We start from the raw sequence: 22,195 nt of genomic DNA on the forward strand, positions 1-22,195 counted from the left end.
TTTCTTGCACTACATGGTGTTTGAGAAACGGATGACCGAGACATAGTCTTTCAGAAGCGCTAGCACCTTACGAACGGGTAGACCGTACCAACCTACATCCCATACATCTACTAGTCTACCACTGTAAGAGTTCGCACAACTTAGTCAACTATGCTAGAGCCCATAATAGCTTGTGGCTGCACACGAAAGTTTCTAGCATGAATAATCTCATGATCCCTTTGAGTCTGGGTGGCGGTCCATAAAAAAACAGGCAATCGCTGGAATATTCAGGTGCCTCAATCCACCCACATGTGTATTTAAGTTGCCACCTTAGATAAACCATTAATTAACAATCTCACATCTGTCATGGATACACTCACCCAATCCACGTCTACTAGCATAGCATGGCATAATAAGCAAACATAGAAGTAACTCCCAAAGGTTTGTTAATAACATGTAATAGGTACTACCTCATCTACTTCCCAAACCCATAATTTAATTAGATCCTAATCATGCAATGTGTGAGGATTGATCTAATGCAATAAAACTGGGTAGAGGGAAAAACATGATCAAAGTGTTACTTGCCTTGCTGATGATCCGGGAAACTTAGCGATTCGAAGTAGCAAGCGGCGCACTCCGGGTACTCTATCGCAAACAAACAAGCATACAATAAGTACTCAGCTAATGCACAGGTAAAACTCAAATAACAGAACTAACCAGAAAGTTCAACTTAAGAACTCCGGTTGGCAAAAAGAATCAAATCGAACGAAGCAACGGAAGACAAACGACAAAAGAAACAGACTTCGTTTACTATTCTGGATCCAAGGCAATTTTTATAGTAGCAAAAATTTGTTTAAATTGGCTAAGCGGAAAGAGGGTTTCGAGACGAAACTCAAGGCGCTTGAATCGCCTGATTCCGATAAACGAGCGAAAAGTTAAATTAAAACAAAAATCGGATCAGAAATCGCGATCAGAAAATCACGGATTTAATCCGAGAAAAAGAAAAAACGACGAACAGTTTAACGAACGAACGTTCGTTAACTGTATCTAAACGAAGAACGCGTTTGTTAAAACGAACGAACGAGCGAACGCTCGCTAATTAACCTAAACAAAAAAAACCGATCTAAAGAAAAAAACGGAAACTAAAAAAAACGAATGAAAACCGAACGATTTTTCCGGGAAAACCGGCGGCGGGTCAACCTCGGCGGCTCGGGCGACGGGACGGGCGGCGACGGCTCCGGCGAGGAGACGGCGGCGGCGGGCGGCGTCGGGCGAGGCGGCGGGGTCCGGCGGGGCGGCGGGCGGCGGCAGCGGCGCGGGGTTCGAGGCGGGGCGGCTAGGGTTTCGGCCCGGGACGGGCCGGCGGCTTATAAAGGCTGAGGCCTCGAGGAGTCCGGGCCTAGCACGGCCCGTAGGTCGGTTCGTTTTTTTTAAATAGTTACGCTCAGAAAAACAAACAAAAGGACTACTAGACGGACTCCAAAAATCCCGAAATAAATTTTCCCCGACTTCTAAAATCAAGCCGTACAGGATGAACATTTATTTGAACACCTCGCAATGGTTTCCAATGAAAAAATGTCTCCAAGTCTTCAATGCATGCACTACGGCTGCTAACTCCAAATCATGTGTAGCATAATTCAACTCATGGGGCTTAAGCTGTCGTGAGGCATATGAACCAACTCTTCCTTCCTGCATAAGCACTGCTCCAAGTCCTCGACGTGAAGCGTCACAATACACCTCATAATCCTTGGTCTGATCCGGTAAAATCAACACTGGTGAGGTAACCAAACGTTTCTTCAACTCCTGAAAACTAGCCTCACATTCCTCAGTCCATATGAACTTGCTATCCTTTTTCAACAACTCCGTCATAGGTTTCGCAATCTTTGAGAAATTCTCAATGAACCTCCGTTAGTATCCTGCGAGTCCAAGAAAACTCCGGATCTCTCCAACTGTGGTTGGCGCTTCCCACTTGGTCACGGTATCAACTTTAGTGGGATCTACTGCTATACCTTCTCCGGATATAACGTGTCCGAGAAATCAAATTTCTTACAAACCAAACTCACATTTGCTAAACTTGGCATATAACTGATGTTCTCTGAGCTTACCAAGTACCAAACGCAAATGCTCCTTATGCTCCTCTTCATTCTTTGAGTAAACCAGGATATCATCAATGAACACTACGACGAACTTATCCAAGAACTCCATAAACACTTTGTTCATCATGTTCCTAAAATATGCAGGTGCGTTAGTCAGACCAAATGACATAACGGTATACTCGTACAGCCCATACCTGGTGGTAAAAGCTGTTTTAGGTATATTATATTCTCGAATCTTCAACTGGTGGTATCCTGATCGCAGATCGATCTTGGAAAATACCTTAGCTCCTTGAAATCAATCAAACAGATCATTGATTATCGGCAGTGGGTACTTGTTCTTGATGGTTACTTCATTCAATCCTCGATAATCAACAACCATCCTTAACGATCCATCCTTCTTTTCCACTAGAAGTACTAGCGATCCCCAAGGTGAAGAACTTGGGCGAATGTATCCTTTATCCAGTAACTCCTTAATTTGCTTTTTAGTTTCCACCAAATCCTTTGTAGGCATCCTATATGGTCTCTTTGATATTGGCCCTGTACCTGGCAAAAGCTCAATCAAAAACTCAATATCTCTATCCGGTGGCATGCCTGGCAACTCTTCTAGAAATATTTCGGGGAAATCCTTCACTACTGGTACTTCTTCCTGCATAACTCCTGTTAAACAATTTGCTTGAGTCCTCTTTGGCACATGTCGGGATACATACTTGATCCTTCTCCCTTCTGAGATGGCAAGCAAAATTGACTTACCGGCACATTCAATATTCCCTTCATACTTTGACAATCAATCCATGCCTAATATCACATCCAATTCTTGGGATTCGAACACTATTAGGTCTGATGGAAATATGTAGTCTTAATGGTAACCGATCACACCATAGACTAGCCATATATTTTGCTCCGGGCGAGGTTACTAATATGGGTGACCTAAGGGCTTGGGTTAGCAGTTTATACTTATCCACAAATCCCCTTGATATGTATGAATGCGATGCACCAGTATCGAAAAGAACAAGTGTAGTAAATGACTTAACCAAAAACTTACCGATTACTGCATCCGGCTGCTCTTCAACCTCTTTCACGTTAACGTGGTTCACCTGTCCCCTATTGAAAGGGTTCGGCTTCTTCCCAGAGCTTCCATTGCCATTTCCATTTTGGGATTCAGGACATTCATTGGCATAATGTCCGGTCTTCTGGCACTTAAAGCAAGTGACTTGGCTCAGGTCTCTCTTGGCTGGGGTCGATGGGTTGGGGCGGTTATGGCCATTGCTTCCTCCATTCCCATTACCATTCTTGGTGCCATTGTGGTTGTGCGAGTTACCTCCTCCATGGGTATGCTGAAAATGTACTCCCGGTCTAGGGGTGAAACATGGCTTCTGCTGAGCTCCTGAATTGTGCTTTCCTTGTCCATACTTTCTCTTGCGATTCTCAATTTGTTGTTGCTTCCCTTCAATCATAAGAGCACGATCTACCAACCCCTGGTAGTTGTTGAAGGTTGCTACCATCAACTGCATGCTCAACTCATCATTCAGTCCTTCCAGAAACTTCTCCTACTTTGCTGCATCCGTAGCAACGTCATCTGGGGCATAACGTGCTAATTTACTAAAGTCCTCCACATACTGGCCAACTGTCCGTCCTCCTTGGCGCAAGTTGCGAAACTCACGCTTCTTCATGGCCATAGCTCCTGCTGAAACATGGGCAGTTCGAAAAGCTTGTTGAAACTGGTCCCATGTGACAGTGTCGATAGGGAAAGTGGCTATGAAATTCTCCCACCATGATGCTGCGGGTCCTTCAAGCTGATGTGCGGCAAACTTCACCTTTTCCACATCTGTGCATCCTGCCGTAGTCAACTCCCTAGCTGTCTTGCGGAGCCAATCATCTGCTACTATCGGCTCGGTGCTACTGGAAAACACCGGCGGATTCAGCCTAAGAAAACGGGCTAAGTGATCAACAGGTGGTGGTGGTGGGTTGTTGTTGTTGTTCCCCTGATTCTGATTCTGGACTAGCAACTGCATCAATGTGTTCTGCTGCTGGATCAACTGGGTGAGCTCCGGTGGGAAGGTAAATCCGGGGTCACATCTCAGAGGCATCTGAGGGTTTAGAAAAGATGAGATTTAAGAATAGAAGGGGTCTATAGAGAAACACTACCCATATGCACATGAGGCAAAACAAACAATTCACTTCATTCAAACAATCAAACAAGGGCATACAAATGATCTAACTATCGAAAAAGTGATCGAACTACTATATTTACATGGTGGACTACTACTACTGATGAGGTGGTCTACTAGAAATATTTTTTGGTTGGAGACTCCATGATATCTGCTCCAGCTTCATCAACATAGTCATCATCGCTATCATCTGGATCCGAGTCGGTGTCATCGATGATGATGTAATCTTCCGGGAAAATCTCCTTGGGTTCCTCGTCTTCTTCTACCGGTGTAGGGCCTCCCATAAATATTCCGATCTTATTGATCAGGTCGTCATTCTTCTCCACTAATACTTCAATTTCCTCTTCATAATCTTCACGTGTAGCCTTGAGTTCCTCCTCCAGTTCCTTGATTCTTGTCTTTGCCTTCTTCAGATCTATCATGTCGACGCACATCTGGTTCTCCTGACGTCGAATGTGCTGGTTTAACTCTTGGATAAAAGTTGCAACTGATCCATCCTTCCTGGTGTTGATCATCTCCCAGTGCTCATCTCGGCGCCCACAAATCTGGTAGATAGTATCCTTGAGATCATTGCGGTAGACTTCCCCAATGCGTCCCATGGCGATGTGAGCTGCCATGCTCTTTCCTAGACTCCAAGTTGATGCATCAAAAGAAAACTCTATGGGCTCAGTGACTGGCATGAACGTTCTTCCTGGAACTTGAACTTGAATCATCCAGCGCTTCTCTTCAGGTAAAGTGGCGTTGTAGGTTCCGGTGAAGCTTGATACTCCTATGTTCAGGTATCTAGTGACTTCCTTCAAGTGACGTCCAAAGGGTGTATCTTCATCCGGTTGAGTGAACTTGTTCCTTGCATCCGTCATCCTAAAAGAATAGAGAAGATGAGAAGTCAGAAAAGAGAAGAGAGTGAATAGTGATCTAGGTCTTTAGCTTAGTGGTCGTGTCCTACAGTCAGCGTGTGCTCTGATACCATCTTGTAGTGACCAGACCTCAAACGGTCCAATCTCTGTGCTCAGGTGTCATCCCTGGATCAGTAATGCTGACACCACACAGTACTTGAAGGATTTATAACAGAGTAGCAATCACACACTTATTACATCGAGTGTCTCAAAAGAGAACTTATTAAAATAAATATGGCTTAAGGCCATCTAATAACGATAACAGCGGAAGGCTTGAAAGATAAGTGAGTCCATCAACTCCAACGGCATCACTGAGTATAGGATCACGACCTAAAAACTCCTTAATCATCGTCTGAAAAGTCTGCAACATTAACGTTGCAGCCCGAAACGGGTCAGCACATGGAATATGCTGGCAAAGTAACACATAGAGAGTAATGGAATGAAACAGCTATACTATATGCATATTTGGCTGGTGGAAAGCTCTATGGTTACAGTTTTGCGTAAAGCCAATTTTTCCCTACTGCAAAGGAATAAATTTATTTAACTATCATGGTGGTTGTTAAACATTGAGAATGGTTGACAGCATTCTCAATCCCAATTAAGCATCATCATTAAACAAAACCCAACGAATTAAATTTTAGAGTAACATGGTGAGATTCAGATGATAATCCATGTACTAGATACTCAAGATATCCATAACCGGGGACACGACTAACCATGATTAGTTTATACACTCTGCAGAGGTTTGCGCATTTTTCCCCACAAGACTCGATCTCCTCCTTTGGATTTCTCGCACTACATGGTGTTTGAGAAACGGATGACCAAGACATAGTCTTTCAGAAGCGCTAGCACCTTACGAACGGGTAGACCGTACCAACCTACATCCCCTACATCTACTAGTCTACCACTGTAAGAGTTTGCACAACTTAGTCAACTATGCTAGAGCCCATAATAGCTTGTGGCTGCACACGGAAGTTTCTAGCATGAATAATCTCATGATCCCTTTGAGTCTGGGTGGCGGTCCATAAAGAAAAACAGGCAATCGCTGGAATATTCAGGTGCCTCAATCCACCCAGATGTGTATTTAAGTTGCCACCTTAGATAAACCATTAATTAAAATCTCACATCTGTCTCATGGATACACTCCACCCAATCCACGTCTACTAGCATAGCATGGCATAAATAAGCAAACATAGAAGTAACTCCCAAAAGGTTTGTTAATAACATGTAATAGGTACTAACCTCATCTACTTCCCAAACCCATAATTTAATTAGATCCTAAATCATGCAATGTGTGAGGATTGGATCTAATGCAATAAAACTGGGTAGAAGGGAAAAACATGATCAAAGTGTTACTTGCCTTGCTGATGATCCGGGAAACTTAGCGATTCGAAGTAGCAAGCGGCGCACTCCGGGTACTCTATCGCAAACAAACAAGCATACAATAAGTACTCAGCTAATGCACAGGTAAAACTCAAATAAGAGAACTAACCAGAAAGTTCAACTTAAGAACTCCCGGTTGGCAAAAAGAATCAAATCGAACGAAGCAACGGAAGACAAACGACAAAAGAAACAGACTTCGTTTACTATTCTGGATCCAAGGCAATTTTTATAGTAGCAAAAACTTGTTTAAATTGGCTAAGCGGAAAGAGGGTTTCGAGACGAAACTCAAGGCGCTTGAATCGCCTGATTCCGATAAACGAGCGAAAAGTTAAATTAAAACAAAAATCGGATCAGAAATCGCGATCAGAAAATCACGGATTTAATCCGAGAAAAAGAAAAAACAACAAACAGTTTAACAAACGAACGTTCGTTAACTATATCTAAACGAAGAACGCGTTCGTTAAAACGAACGAACGAGCGAACGCTCGCTAATTAACCTAAACCAAAAAACCGATCTAAAGAAAAAAACGGAAACTAAAAAAACCGAACGAAAATCGGCAAAAACCGAATGGTTTTTCCAGGAAAACCGGCGGCGGGTCAACCTCGGCGGGACGGGCGGCGGCGGCTCCGGCAAGGCGGCGGCGTCGGCGGCGGCGGGGTCCGGCGGGGCGGCGGCGTCGGGCGGGGCGGCTCGGGGTTCGAGGCGGGGCGGCTAGGGTTTCGGCCCGGGATGGGCTGGCGGCTTATAAAGGCTGAGGCCTGGAGGAGTCTGGGCCTAGCACGGCCGTAGGTCGGTTCAGTTTTTTTTAAATAGTTACGCTTAGAAAAAACAAAAGGACTATTAAACGGACTCCAAAAATTCCGAAATAAATTTTGCCCGGCTTCTAAAATCAAGCCGCACAGGATGAACATTTATTTGGGGCCTAAATGCAATTTTGAAAAACACACATTTTTCCTAAATTCAAATAAAATAGCAAATAAAACCAGAATAAATCTTATTTAATTTTTTTATTAAATCCTTAATATTTATTTATTTTGGGAAAGTCATTTTATTCCCTCTTTCATAATTTTTGTAATAAAAATAATTGAAGATAAAATAAATAAAATCAAATGATCCTATTTTCAAAATTTGAGACAACTTAAAGATGAAAATAACGAAATCCCCAACTCTCTCCGAGGGTCCTTGAGTTGCGTGAAATTTTTAGGATCAATCAAAATGCAATAAGTATGATATGCAATGATGATCTAGTGTATAACATTCCAAATTGAAAATTTGGGATGTTACAGAGTCGTGGTCTGGTCAGACAATATGGCGCCGTAAGCGCGTTACCGTCGCCGTGCCGAAGAAGCGCCACCGCGGCTGCCCTGTACGCTTGCTGCTGCCGCTGTGGTGCCAGAGATGCGACACCGTCGCTGCAGCGTGGGAGGTGGTCTTGAGGGAGGCCCACGCCACCCTCCCTCCTTATCCCGTACGCCCTCCTCCTGATTCGTCGCACTGCGTCCTGTAACCCGCGACGACCAGCATCCATCGCCATCACCATGCTCCCCCGACTATCTGCGGAAGGGGGTCTTGGACTGCAGCAGCTGGCCACCGATTCGAGCCTCCTCATGGTCCTACGAGCGCAACAAGAAGGAATGGCGTGAGGCAGAGGCTTCCGTGGGGTGTCTCCTGGTTGTCTCTTCTCTGTATCTTCTATCCAAGCACGTACGGGATATAGCGTGACAAAAGGCACCCCTGTAAAATGCTGGTCAATTTTATAAGATGGTAAAATACACCGGTATATTTTTGATAGGCGTATCAGGTTACAAGGCTTCCAATCGGGGCCTTGCAAGGGACGAGTCAAAATTGATGTCAGAAATCGAATTCTCTACCTGAATTGTTCCCAGAAGTGGGATGAGTCAAAATTGATGTCAGAAATTGAATTCTCTGCTTGAATCGTTCCCAGGAGTTTGAACCCAGGAAGCTTACTGATTTAGGAGATTGTGATACATGATGGTTGAGGCTCCCACGAAGCTTAGTGATTTAGGTGATCGTGTTACATGATGGTTGAGGATAGTCAGTGAGGAAGACCTTTATGTTGGCTACATATGAACTCACTTTTTAGTGCTAATCCATTCAACTATTTTTAAGATCTTTACAATATAATTTTTAGCAACTTCATTCTAGAATCAATTGAAGACAAAAGTCTTAACTGTACTCTCTCATAAGTAAGATATGTTGTAGAGCACCTTGACGATATACTTTACAATCAGAAGACATTCACAGCAGGATCATTGCCCGAAGACAATCCCATACACTGTCGCAGATAAGATATGTTGCGTATCATCTCAACGATACAACAGGGCAATCAGAAGACTTTCTACAGCAAACATACATGTATTTATTTTTGGCTGGAAGTCGATTTGGAAGGCATCTCTGCTTTCGGCAATGGCAGCCCACCAAACACACCCACCACTAAGAGGTGCTTAGACGATGAACTCATTTTCGGTACCAATGGCACAAACAATGACTCTACCTGATGTTCATCACCGCGTATATCCCTCACCATAAGCTAAATGACCAGAACTATCTATACGATGCGTCTCTAGCTATGTAGCTTGCTAAGTGGACAAACATTGTCCTGGCAAAAAAGATTAAGAAATTTAACATATTTGTCTTTGTTTTTTAAGGCAAAGAAGGCCCACTATCAGCCACTGTCCATAGCCTTTCATAAGGCCAGTCAATCATTATTTTTCTTATGCCTTTTAAATATATAAAACATCGCCTGACACCAAGTAACACCGAATAGAACCAAGCTATAATAAACTACCGTCATGACATTATTTCTCCTTCAATTGAATACTGCATCTTTTTTGCAATTGTCCCAAAAATTTTATAGCTCCTAAGTTGCCTGTCATCTAAGCCAGTGGGAAAAATATGATGTGTCTTAAGATAATCATATCATAACTGAATATATCAAGCATGCTAATGGCATTATATTAACTTTCAAGCAATATGACACAAGGTTTAACCTTCAATATTTTAGGCTTTCCTCATTTTCTGGCACCTTATAGTAGGAGACGATGACTGGTACCATGAATAGGTTTAAATGTCGCATGGCTTCCATTGAACAAAACCAAGATAGAAAACAACTGTGCATAAACTTATAACATAAACTGCTGCTGCTTTGTTGGTTTTATCGAGGATGTTTTCTTCAAGCATGTGCTAATCACATGCTATCTTCATTTTCCACTTTCATTATTCCTCCTGCTCAAATGATAGCCATATTATGAAAGGAGCAAGGGATTGACAACCTGATCTACAACAACGACGATCCAGGTATGTACATATGTACTAAGCAACACCGCCATTGTCTCTAAATTGTGTTGATGACATGTATACTAAGTTAGATATTACATAGTGTGTCTGCAAGCAATCCATCACAACATGCTATTGCATAGTGTAAATCCCTCTGCAACTTCTTTGGTCTTGTGTTCAACTCTACTTATAAAGCCTTGTGAAGGAGAAATATCATCTATCATGTATTTCTGTGTTGACAGCCAGTTGCTTAATTGATCGACTATAGTATAAAGAAATGTATTAGAAGAGCATAAAGGTAAATATATACAAGTACCTGTCAAAATATAATTTAGTATACCATTACGAAAGGTATATACCTGTACGTAGCTCAAAGGGCCAATACTTCCATTCCTCCATTGGATGGTTTTTAGTAGAACTGAATTAAAGAGTTAATAGGTTGCTTATTGATCTGCTGGTAATTAAGTAGGAAAACTAAAGGATTCTGTTTGTATTGGCTCGGTTAATATTTTTTGTCTTGGTCATTGTTGGAGTAAAGTAAATTAATATAGGTGCATGGCGAATGTACATAAAGATAGTTTAGTGTGGGTTGTAAAATTTGTTATGCCATCTGCTCTATTTTTTATTTGTAGCATATGATCAAACAGGTCATCTCCATGACGAAATTTGGGAAGATCTACTTTGTTTTAAAATTTTGTAGGCATAACATCAAACAAGTTGTGTGCATTACAAAATTAGCAAAGCAAGAAAAACTTGGGACCTATTTAGTTGAGTTTACCACACATAGTTTAATTCCCGTAAAAAATACATGCTTTCGAGCCTAATCACCGAGACCGAATAAAATATTTGCATAGCAAAACGAAAGAGCCGGAGAAAGCAAGGTGTAGGCAATCAGCATGAAGAGGATAATCGCAACTCACCTGCGCTTTTCTTGATTGATTAGTTTGATGATATTCAAATCTTAGGTGGAGTTGTAGAACAATCACTTGATTATGTTCTTTAAGTTGGAGCTTATGAATTCTGTTCATATGAACTTTGCCATATAATAAGGCATTTAGCTAATGCCAAGTCTGTTTAAACTTGCATATTGTCCACTAGGTGTAATTGCTTAATCAATTGACTATCGCATTTCCTAAAAATAGGTGCGATTGTTTCCATCGCAGTTTACATTTAAAATCAGTTATTTTCCTGTACCTATCATTGATCGAGTAAAATCTTGAAAACTCGGGTTTTCCTTTTCTATTGCCAGTGTTATATACTTATTCGGTGCCTACTGTCCTCTATACCTGTTGATCCCCTTGTTTTCATAACCTGATATTTACATTTAAAGAAAAGAATGGTTGTACCTTATATTTTTAAAAAGAATGATTGTACCCTATATTTGTTTCCCATAACCTGATCTCATAAATACTACAACATGAAGAGTGAGAAAATGAACACATGTTGATCCCCTGTTTTCATAACCTGATATTTACATTTGAAGAAACAAGTGATTTTACCTTATGTTTAAAGAAAAGAATGATTGTACCTTATATTTGCTACAATAACCTGATCTCATAAATGTTGTAACATCAAGAATGAGAAAATGGAATTTGTTTCCTACTAACAATGTGCATACTTACCCATACCTGTTAAATCCCCTGTTTTCTTGGTGCTTGACAAATAGTAAAACATGTATACTCTACAGTTTAGGAAAGCTCATGCCCTACTATTATCAAAAAATAGCTAAGCCAGCACATATCATTCAGTTACTATGAACATTGTGTATCTTGCTCGAATTTGATACATACACATATAATCATAAACTGCCCTAAATCACTGTATCTTCTTCACTGTCATCAGTCAGCCACAATGGAAAAAGTCAGGATCCCAACAAAGGACCTTCTGGACGCTATGATGCAGCAGCTTGGCCTTCCAAATGCAGTGTACTCAACACAGAAGGTAAGGATGGTTGGTCTTGACACAACAATTCACTATCCATCAAGGCACCAATTGGACAACCGAATTCCAAGAAAATCAATATCCATCTACGTGTACGGTAAACTCAAAGAAGCTGAAGATCGACCGGCAGCTGAAGCTCTCAAGTAGTGTAAGTGAAGTGAAGGAACTTTACCGCATAATAGATACAAACTTCACAGCAAGATCAACACCCAAAGCCAACAATCTGAAACATATTTTGTCACAGATAAGATATATTGCTAATCGTCTTAAAGATATAAGTTTACAATCAAAATTCGTTATACAGAAAACAAACAAGTGTTATTGGAGCTTGGACGATGATATCGAAGGAATTTCTGCTCTGAGCAATGCAGGCCCTGAAGAACAACATTTATGAAGACTTGCCTCAAAGAAATCATTCTAAACATCCAGCGATACATTTGTCTAACGTAGCTCTGCCTATCTACATGCCTTACTCATAACATTGTAAATGATCATTCGTAAGCTTTTTAGAAAACATGTATCATCAGCAACCATCTATCTGTCATCAATTCGTACTTATTTTCCATGTGTTTCCTTCTATGTCTACATATTTTGATGCACACTCTTTCAAAAGTTGGCTTCCTTTCGGCCTTTGTGCCATGGGCGAACGGGTCATCTAGTACTTCTTCAAGAGGAAGAGCGAGACCCAACAAATCGTCATCGACTTTGCAAATGAAGCTCAACGACAACACAATGCAAAGATCTTGACTATAAGAAGTGACAACAGCTCCGAGTTCAAGAACTACACCTTGGATGAGTTTTTGAGTGATGAGGGAATCAAGCATCAATTTTCCGCACCTTATACCCCTCAACAAAATGGTGTAGCGGAGAGGAAGAACCGGACGTTGATGGATGCGGCAAGGACCATGATGGCGTTCAAGTCTCCCTACAACTTTTGGGCGGAAGCCATGAACACCGCGTGTCATGCATCTAATCAGCTCTACCTCCGCAAAGGCTTGAACAAGACTCCATATGAGATACTCACCGGTAACAAGCCCAACCTCAAGTACTTCCGGGTGTTCGGGTGTAAGTGTTTCATTCTCAAGAAAGGTGGCCGTTTGTCTAAATTTGAGGCTAGAGCTTATGAGGGCATATTTGTTGGCTATGCTACAGACTCTCATGCTTATCGTGTTCTCAATAAGTCCACGAGACTTATTGAGGAAACATGTAACGTGGATTTTGATGAGAATAATGGCTCCCAAGTGGAGCAAAGTGGTACTTGTGATGTAGGTGATGAAATTCCTCCCCAAGCCATTAGAAGAATGGGTATTGGTCATATCCTACCCACTGAGGAACCCCTTGTGGCCGAAGGAGAAGGACAATGTTTCACTCAAGTGGAACCTGAAGGAAATATGCCCTAGAGGCAATAATAAAGTTATTAATTATTTCCTTATATAATGATAAATGTTTATTATTCATGCTAGAATTGTATTAACCAGAAACATAATACATGTGAATACATAGACAAACAGAGTGTCACTAGTATGCCTCTACTTGACTAGCTCGTTAATCAAAGATGGTTATGTTTCCTAACCATGGACAAAGAGTTGTTATTTGATTAACGGGATCACATCATTAGGTGAATGATCTGATTGACATGACCCATTCCATTAGCTTAGCACCCGATCGTTTAGTATGTTGCTATTGCTTTCTTCATGACTTATACATGTTCCTATGACTATGAGATTATGCAACTCCCGTTTGCCGAAGGAACACTTTGTGTGCTACCAAACGTCACAACGTAACTGGGTGATTATAAAGGTGCTCTACAGGTGTCTCCAAAGGTACATGTTGGGTTGGCGTATTTCGAGATTAGGATTTGTCACTCCGATTGTCGGAGAGGTATCTCTGGGCCCTCTCGGTAATGCACATCACATAAGCCTTGCAAGCATTGCAACTAATGAGTTAGTTGTGAGATGATGTATTAGGGAACGAGTAAAGAGACTTGCCAGTAACGATATTGAACTAGGTATTGAGATACCGACGATCGAATCTCGGGCAAGTAACATACCGATGACAAAGGGAACAACGTATATTGTTATGCGGTCTGACCGATAAAAGATCTTCATAGAATATGTAGGAGCCAATATGAGCATCCAGGTTCCGCTATTGGTTATTGACCGGAGACGTGTCTCGGTCATGTCTACATTGTTCTCGAACCCGTAGGGTCCGCACGCTTAAGGTTTCGATGACAGTTATATTATGAGTTTATGCATTTTGATGTACCGAAGTTTGTTCGGAGTCCCGGATGTGATCACGGACATGACGAGGAGTCTCGAAATGGTTGAGACATAAAGATTGATATATTGGAAGCCTATATTTGGATATCGGAAGTGTTCCGGGTGAAATCGAGATTTTACCGGAGTACCGGGAGGTTACCGGAACCCCCCGGGAGGTATATGGGCCTTAGTGGGCTTTAATGGAAGAGAGGAAAGGTGGCCAAGGCTGGGCCGCGCGCCCCTCCCCCCTAGTCCGAATAGGATAAGGAGAGGGGGGCGGCGCCCCCCTTCCTTCTCTCTCTCCTCTTTCCCCCTCCCGAATCCTATTCCAACTAGGAAAGGGGGGAATCCTACTCCCGGTGGGAGTAGGACTCCTCCTAGCGCGCCCTCCTCCTGGCCGGCCGCACCCCCCCCCCCTTTGATCCTTTATATACGGGGGCAGGGGGCACCCCTAGACACACAAGTTGATCCTCGTGATCGTTTTCTTAGCCGTGTGCGGTGCCCCCCTCCACCATAATCCTCGATAATATTGTAGCGGTGCTTAGGCGAAGCCCTGCGATGGTAGTACATCAAGATCATCACCACGCCGTCGTGCTGAAGGAACTCTTCCCCGACACTTTGCTGGATCGGAGTCCGGGGATTGTCATCGAGCTGAACGTGTGCTAGAACTCGGAGGTGCCGTAGTTTCGGTGCTTGAACGGTCGGGCCGTGAAGACGTACGACTACATCAACTGCGTTGTGCTAACGCTTCCGCTATCGGTCTACAAGGGTACATAGATCACACTCTCCCCTCTCGTTGCTATGCATCACCATGATCTTGTGTGTGCATAGGAAAATTTTGAAATTACTACGTTCCCCAACAGTGGCATCCGAGCCTAGGTTTTATTTGTTGATGTTATATGCACGAGTAGAACACAAGTGAGTTGTGGGCGATATAAGTCATACTGCTTACCAGCATGTCATACTTTGGTTCGGCGGTATTGTTGGACGAAGCGGCCCGTACCGACATTACGCGTACGCTTACGCGAGACCGGTTCTCCCGACGTGCTTTGCACAAAGGTGGCTAGCGGGTGACAGTTTCTCCAACTTTAGTTGAACCGAGTGTGGCTACGCCCGGTCCTTGCGAAGGTTAAAACAGCACCAACTTGACAAACTATCGTTGTGGTTTTGATGCGTAGGTAAGATTGGTTCTTGCTTAAGCCCGTAGCAGCCACGTAAAACTTGCAACAACAAAGTAGAGGACGTCTAACTTGTTTTTGTTGGAAATATGCCCTAGAGGCAATAATAAATTAGTTATTATTATATTTCCTTGTTCATGATAATCGTTTATTATCCATGCTAGAATTGTATTGATAGGAAACTCAGATACATGTGTGGATACATAGACAACACCATGTCCCTAGTAAGCCTCTAGTTGACTAGCTCGTTGATCAATAGATGGTTACGGTTTCCTGACCATGGACATTGGATGTCGTTGATAACGGGATCACATCATTTGGAGAATGATGTGATGGACAAAGACCCAATCCTAAGCTAGCACCAAGATCGTGTAGTTCGTATTGCTAAAGCTTTTCCAATGGTCAGTATTCATTTCCTTAGACATGAGATTGTGCCAACTCCCGGATACCGTAGGAGTGCTTTGGGTGCCAAACGTCACAACGTAACTGGGGCTATAAAGGTACACTACGGGTAGTCTCGAAAGTGTCTGTTGGGTTGCACGAATCGAGACTGGATTTGTCACTCGTGTGACGGAGAGGTATCTCTGGGCCCACTCGTAGGACATCATCATTAATTGCACAATGTGACCAAGGAGTTGATCACGGGATGTGTTACGGAACGAGTAAGAGACTTGCGGTAACGAGATTGAACAAGGTATCCGGATACCGACGATCGAATCTCGGGCAAGTATCGGACCGCTAGACAAAGGGAATTGTATACGGGATTGATTAAGTCTTCGACATCGTGGTTCATCCGATGAGATCATCGTGGAACATGTGGGAGCCAACATGGGGTATCCAGATCCCGCTGTTGGTTATTGACCGGAGAGCGATCTCGGTCATGTCTACATGTCTCCCGAACCCGTAGGGTCTACACACTTAAGGTTCGGTGACACTAGGGTTGTAGGGATATGTATATGCAGTAACCCAAATGTTGTTCGGAGTCCCGGATGAGATCCCGGACGTCACGAGGAGTTCCGGAGTGGTCCGGAGGTAAAGAATTATATATAGGAAGTGCTATTTCGGGCATCGGGACAAGTTTCGGGGTCACCGGTATTGTACCGGGACCACCGGAAGGGTCCCGGGGGTCCACCGGGTGGGGCCACCTGCCCCGGGGGGCCACATGGGCTGTAGGGGGTGCGCCTTGGCCTATATGGGCCAAGGGCACCAGCCCCAAGAGGCCCATGCGCCTAGGGTTCAAGGAAGGGAAGAGTCCCAAAGGGGGAAGGCACCTTCTAGGTGCCTTGGGGAGGAGGGATTCCTCCCTTGGCCGCCGCCCCCCTAGGAGATTGGATCTCCTAGGGCCGGCGCCCCCCCCTTGGACTCCCTATATATAGTGGGGAAAGGAGGGCCTCTCACCCCACGCCTTTGGTGCGTCCCTCTCCCTCTCCAACACATCCTCCTCCTCCATAGTGCTTGGCGAAGCGCTGCCGGAGTACTGCAGCTCCACCACCACCACGTCGTCGTGCTATTGTTGGAGCCATCTTCCTCAACCTCTCCTTCCCCCTTGCTGGATCAAGAAGGAGGAGATGTCGCTGCTCCGTACGTGTGTTGAACGCGGAGGTGCCGTCCGTTCGGCGCTAGGATCATCGGTGATTTGGATTACGACGAGTACGACTCCATCAACCCCGTTCTCTTGAACGCTTCTGTGCGCGATCTACAAGGGTATGTAGATCCACTCCTCCCTCTTTGCTAGATGACTCCATAGATTGATCTTGGTGACACGTAGGAAAATTTTGAATTATTACTACGTTCCCCAACAGTGGCATCATGAGCTAGGTCTATTGCGTAGTTTCTATGCACGAGTAGAACACAAGTTGTTGTGGGCGTCGATATTGTCAATTTACTTGCCGTTACTAGTCCAATCTTGATTTGGCGGCATTGTGGGATGAAGCGGCCCGGACCGACCTTACACGTACTCTTACGTGAGACTGGTTCCACCGACTGACATGCACTAGTTGCATAAGGTGGCTAGCGGGTGTCTGTCTCTCCCACTTTAGTCGGATCGGATTCGATGAAAAGGGTCCTTATGAAGGGTAAATAGCAATTGGCATATCACGTTGTGGTTTTTGCGTAGGTAAGAAACGTTCTTGCTAGAAACCCATAGCAGCCACATAAAACATGCAAACAACAATTAGAGGACGTCTAACTTGTTTTTGCAGGGTATGCTATGTGATGTGATATGGCCAAAAGTATGTGATGAATGATATATGTGATGTATGAGATTGATCATGTTCTTGTAATAGGAATCACGACTTGCATGTCGATGAGTATGACAACCGGCAGGAGCCATAGGAGTTGTCTTAATTTATTTATGACCTGCGTGTCAACATAAACGTCATGTAATTACTTTACTTTATTGCTAACTGTTAGCTGTAGTAGTAGAAGTAATAGTTGGCGAGACAACTTCATGAAGACACGATGATGGAGATCATGATGATGGAGATCATGGTGTCATGCCGGTGACGATGATGATCATGGAGCCCCGAAGATGGAGATCAAGAGGAGCAAAGTGATGATGGCCATATCATGTCACTATTTGATTGCATGTGATGTTTATCATGTTTATACATCTTATTTGCTTAGAACGACGGTAGTAAATAAGATGATCCCTCACTAAAATTTCAAGAAGGTGTTCCCCCTAACTATGCACCGTTGTGAAAGTTCGTCGTTTCGAAGCACCACGTGATGATCGGGTGTGATAGATTCTTACGTTCGAATACAACGGGTGTTGACGAGCCTAGCATGTACAGACATGGCCTCGGAACACATGCGAAACACTTAGGTTAACTTGACGAGCCTAGCATGTACAGACATGGCCTCGGAACACAAGAGACCGAAAGGTCGAGCATGAGTCGTATAGAAGATACGATCAACATGAAGATGTTCACCGATGTTGACTAGTCTGTCTCACGTGATGATCGGACACGGCCTAGTTGACTCGGATCATGTAATCACTTAGATGACTAGAGGGATGTCTATCTGAGTGGGAGTTCATAAGATGAACTTAATTATCCTGAACATAGTCAAAAGGTCTTCGCAAATTATGTCGTAGCTCGCGCTTCAGTTCTACTGTTTGGATATGTTCCTAGAGAAAATTTAGTTGAAAGTTGATAGTAGCAATTATGCGGACTAGGTCGTAAACTGAGGATTGTCCTCATTGCTTCATAGAAGGCTTATGTCCTTAATGCACCGCTCAGTGTGCTGAACCTCGAACGTTGTCTGTGGATGTTGCGAACATCTGACATACACATTTTGATAACTACGTGATAGTTCAGTTAAACGGTTTAGAGTTGAGGCACCGAAGACGTTTTGAAACGTCGCAAAACATATGAGATGTTTCGAGGGCTGAAATTGGGATTTTAGGCCCGTGCCCACGTCAAGAGGTATAAGATCTCCGACGATTTTCTTAGCCTGCAAACTAAGGGAGAAAAGCTCAATCGTTGAGCATGTGCTCAGATTGTCTGAGTACTACAATCACTTGAATCAAGTGGGAGTTAATCTTCCAGATGAGAAAGTGATGGTTCTCCATAGTCACTGTCACCAAGCTATTAGAGCTTCGTGATGAACTATAACATATCAGGGATAGACATGATGATCCTTGAGCAACTCGCGATGTTTGACACCGCGAAAGTAGAAATCAAGAAGGAGCATCAATTGTTGATGGTTGGTGAAACCACTAGTTTCAAGAAGGGCAAGGGCAAGAAGGGAAACTTCATGAAACGGCAAATCAGCTGCTGCTCTAGTGAAGAAACCCAAGGTTGAACCCAAACCCGAGACTAAGTGCTTCTGTAATAAAGGGAACAGCCACTGGAGCAGAATTACCCTAGATACTTGGTAGATAAGAAGGCTGGCAAGGTCGATAGAAGTATATTGAATGTGTTATGTTAATGTGTACTTTACTAGTAGTCCTAGTAGCACCAGGGTATTAGATACCGGTTCGGTTGCTAAGTGTTAGTAACTCGAAATAAAAGCTACGGAATAAATGGAGACTAGCTAAAGGTGAGATGACGATATGTGTTGGAAGTATTTCCAAGGTTGATCAAATATCGTACGCTCCCTCTACCATCGAGATTGGTGTTTGCGTTGAGCATAGACATGATTGGATTATGTCTATCGCAATACGGTTATTCATTGAAAGAGAATAATGGTTACTCTGTTTATTTGAATAATACCTTCAATGGTCTTACACCTAAAATGAATGGTTTATTGAATCTCGATCGTAGTGATACACATGTTCATGCCAAAAGATAGTAATGATAGTACCACCTACTTGTGGCACTGCCACGTAAGTCATATCAGTATAAAACGCATGAAGAAGCTCCATGTTGATGGATCTTTGGGCTCACTCGTTTTGAAAAGTTTGAGGCATGCGAACCATGTCTATTGGTGTATATGCATGAAGAAACTCCATGCAAATGGACCGTTTGGACTCACTTGATTTTGAATCACTTGAGACATGCAAATCATACCACATGGGCAAGATGACTGAAAGCCTCGTTTTCAGTAAAATGGAACTAGGAAGCAACTTGTTGGAAGTAATACATTTTGATGTGTGCAGTCCAATGAGTGCTGAGGCATGTAGTGGACATCGTTATGTTCTTACTTCACAGATGATTTGGGTAGATGTTGAGTATATTTACTTGATGAATCACGAGTCTGAATTATTGAAAGGTTCAAGTAATTTCAGGGTGAAGTTGAAAGATCGTCGTGACAAGAGGATAAAATATCTATGATATGATCATAGAGATGAATATCTAAATTACGAGTTTGGCACAGAATTAAGACATTGTGGAAATTGTTTCACAACTAATACAGCCTGGAACACCATAGTGTGATGGTATGTCCGAACATCATAACTGCACCCTATTGGATATGATGCATACCATGATGTTTCTTATCGAATTACCACGATAGTTTATGGGTTAGGCATTAAAGACAACCACATTCACTTTAAATAGGGCACCACGTAATTCTGATGAGATGACACCGTATGAACTATGGTTTAGAGAAACCTAAGCTGTCATTTCTTAAAAGTTTGGAGCTGCGACGCTTATGTGAAAAAGTTTCAGGCTGATAAGCTCGAACCCAAAGCGGATAAATGCATATTCATAGGACACCCAAAACAGTTGGGTATACCTCCTGTCTCAGATCCGAAAGCAATAAGGGATTGTTTCTAGAATCGGGTCCTTTCTCGAGGAAAAGTTTCTCTCGAAAGAATTGAGTGGGAGGATGGTGGAGACTTGATGAGGTTATTGAACCGTCTCTTCAACTAGTGTGTGGCAGGGCACAGGAAGTTGTTCCCGTGGCACCTACACCAATTGAAGTGGAAGCTTATGATATCGATCATGAGACCTCGGATCAAGTCACTCCCAAACCTCGTAGGATGACAAGGATGCATACTACTTCAGAGTGGTACGTGATCCTGTCTTGGAAGTCATGTTGCTAGACAACAATGAACCTATGAGCCATGGAGAAGCGATGGTGGGCCCGGATTCCGATAAATGGCTCGAGGCCATAAAATCCGAGAGAGGATCCATGTATGAAAACAAAGTGTAGACTTTGGCAGAACGGCTCGATGGTCGTAAGGCTATTAAGTACAGATGGATTTTAAAAGGAAGACGGACAATGATGGTAGGTATCACCATTAAGAAAGCTCGACTTGTCGTTAAGATGTTTTCCGACAAGTTCAAGGAGTTGACTGCGATGAGACTTTCTCACTCGTAGCGATGCTAAGAGTCTGTTGGAATTATATTAGCAATTACTGCATTATTTGTGAAATCTTGTAGATAGGATGCCAAAAACCATTGTTTCCTCAACGGTTTTTGAGGAAAGGTTGTATGTGATACAACCGGAAGGTTTTGTTAATCCTGAAAGATGCTAATAAGTATGCAAAGCTCCAGCAATCCTTCTAAGGACTGGAGTAAGCATCTCGGAGTTGGAATGTATGCTTTGATAAGATGATCAAAGTTTTGGGAGTATACAAAGTTTATGAGAAACTTGTATTTCCAAAGAAGTGAGTGGGAGCACTATAGAATTTCTGATAAGTATATGTTGTTGACATATTGTGGATCAGAAATGACGTAGGATTTCTGGAAAGCATATAGGGTCATTTGAGAGGTGTTTTTCAATGGAAAACCTGGATTGAGCTACTTGAACATTAAGCATCAAGATCTATAAGGATAGATCAAAAACGCTTAATGGTACTTTCAAATGAGCACATACCTTGACATGATCTTGAAGGTGTTCAAGATGGATCAGTCAAAGAAGGAGTTCTTGCCTGAGTTGTAAGGTATGAAGTTAAGCTCGACCACGGCAGAAGAAAGAGGAAGGACGAAGGTCGTCCCCTATGCTTTTATCATAGGCTCTCTAAAGTATGCTATGTTGTGTACCGCACCTGAAGTGTGCCTTGCCATGAGTCAGTCAAGGGGTACAAGAGTGATCCAAGAATGGATCACAGGACAACGGTCAAAGTTATCCTCAGTAACTAGTGGACTAAGGAATTTTCTCGATTATGGAGGTGGTAAAAGAGTTCGTCGTAAAGGGTTACGTCGATGCAAGCTTAACACCTATCCGGATAGCTCTGAGTAGAGATACCGGATACGTATAATGGAGCAACAATTTAGAATAGCTCCAAGTAGAACAGTTATTTGAAATGGCTCCAAATATAGCGTAGTAGCTGCATCTACAAGATGACATAGAGATTTGCGAAGTACATACGGATCTGAAAGATTCAGACCCCTTGACTATAACATCTCTCACAAGCATAACATGATCAAACCCAGAACTCATCGAGTGTTAATCACATGGTAATGTGAACTAGATTATTGACTCTAGTAAACTCTTTGGGTGTTAGTCACATGGGGATGTGACCTTGAGTGTTAATCACATATCGATGTGAAATGGATTATTGACTCTAGTGCAAGTGGGAGACTGTTGGAAATATGCCCTAGAGGCAA

The sequence above is a fragment of the Triticum urartu genome, chromosome 4 (assembly GCF_003073215.2).
Source record: "Triticum urartu cultivar G1812 chromosome 4, Tu2.1, whole genome shotgun sequence".
NCBI lineage: Eukaryota > Viridiplantae > Streptophyta > Magnoliopsida > Poales > Poaceae > Triticum > Triticum urartu.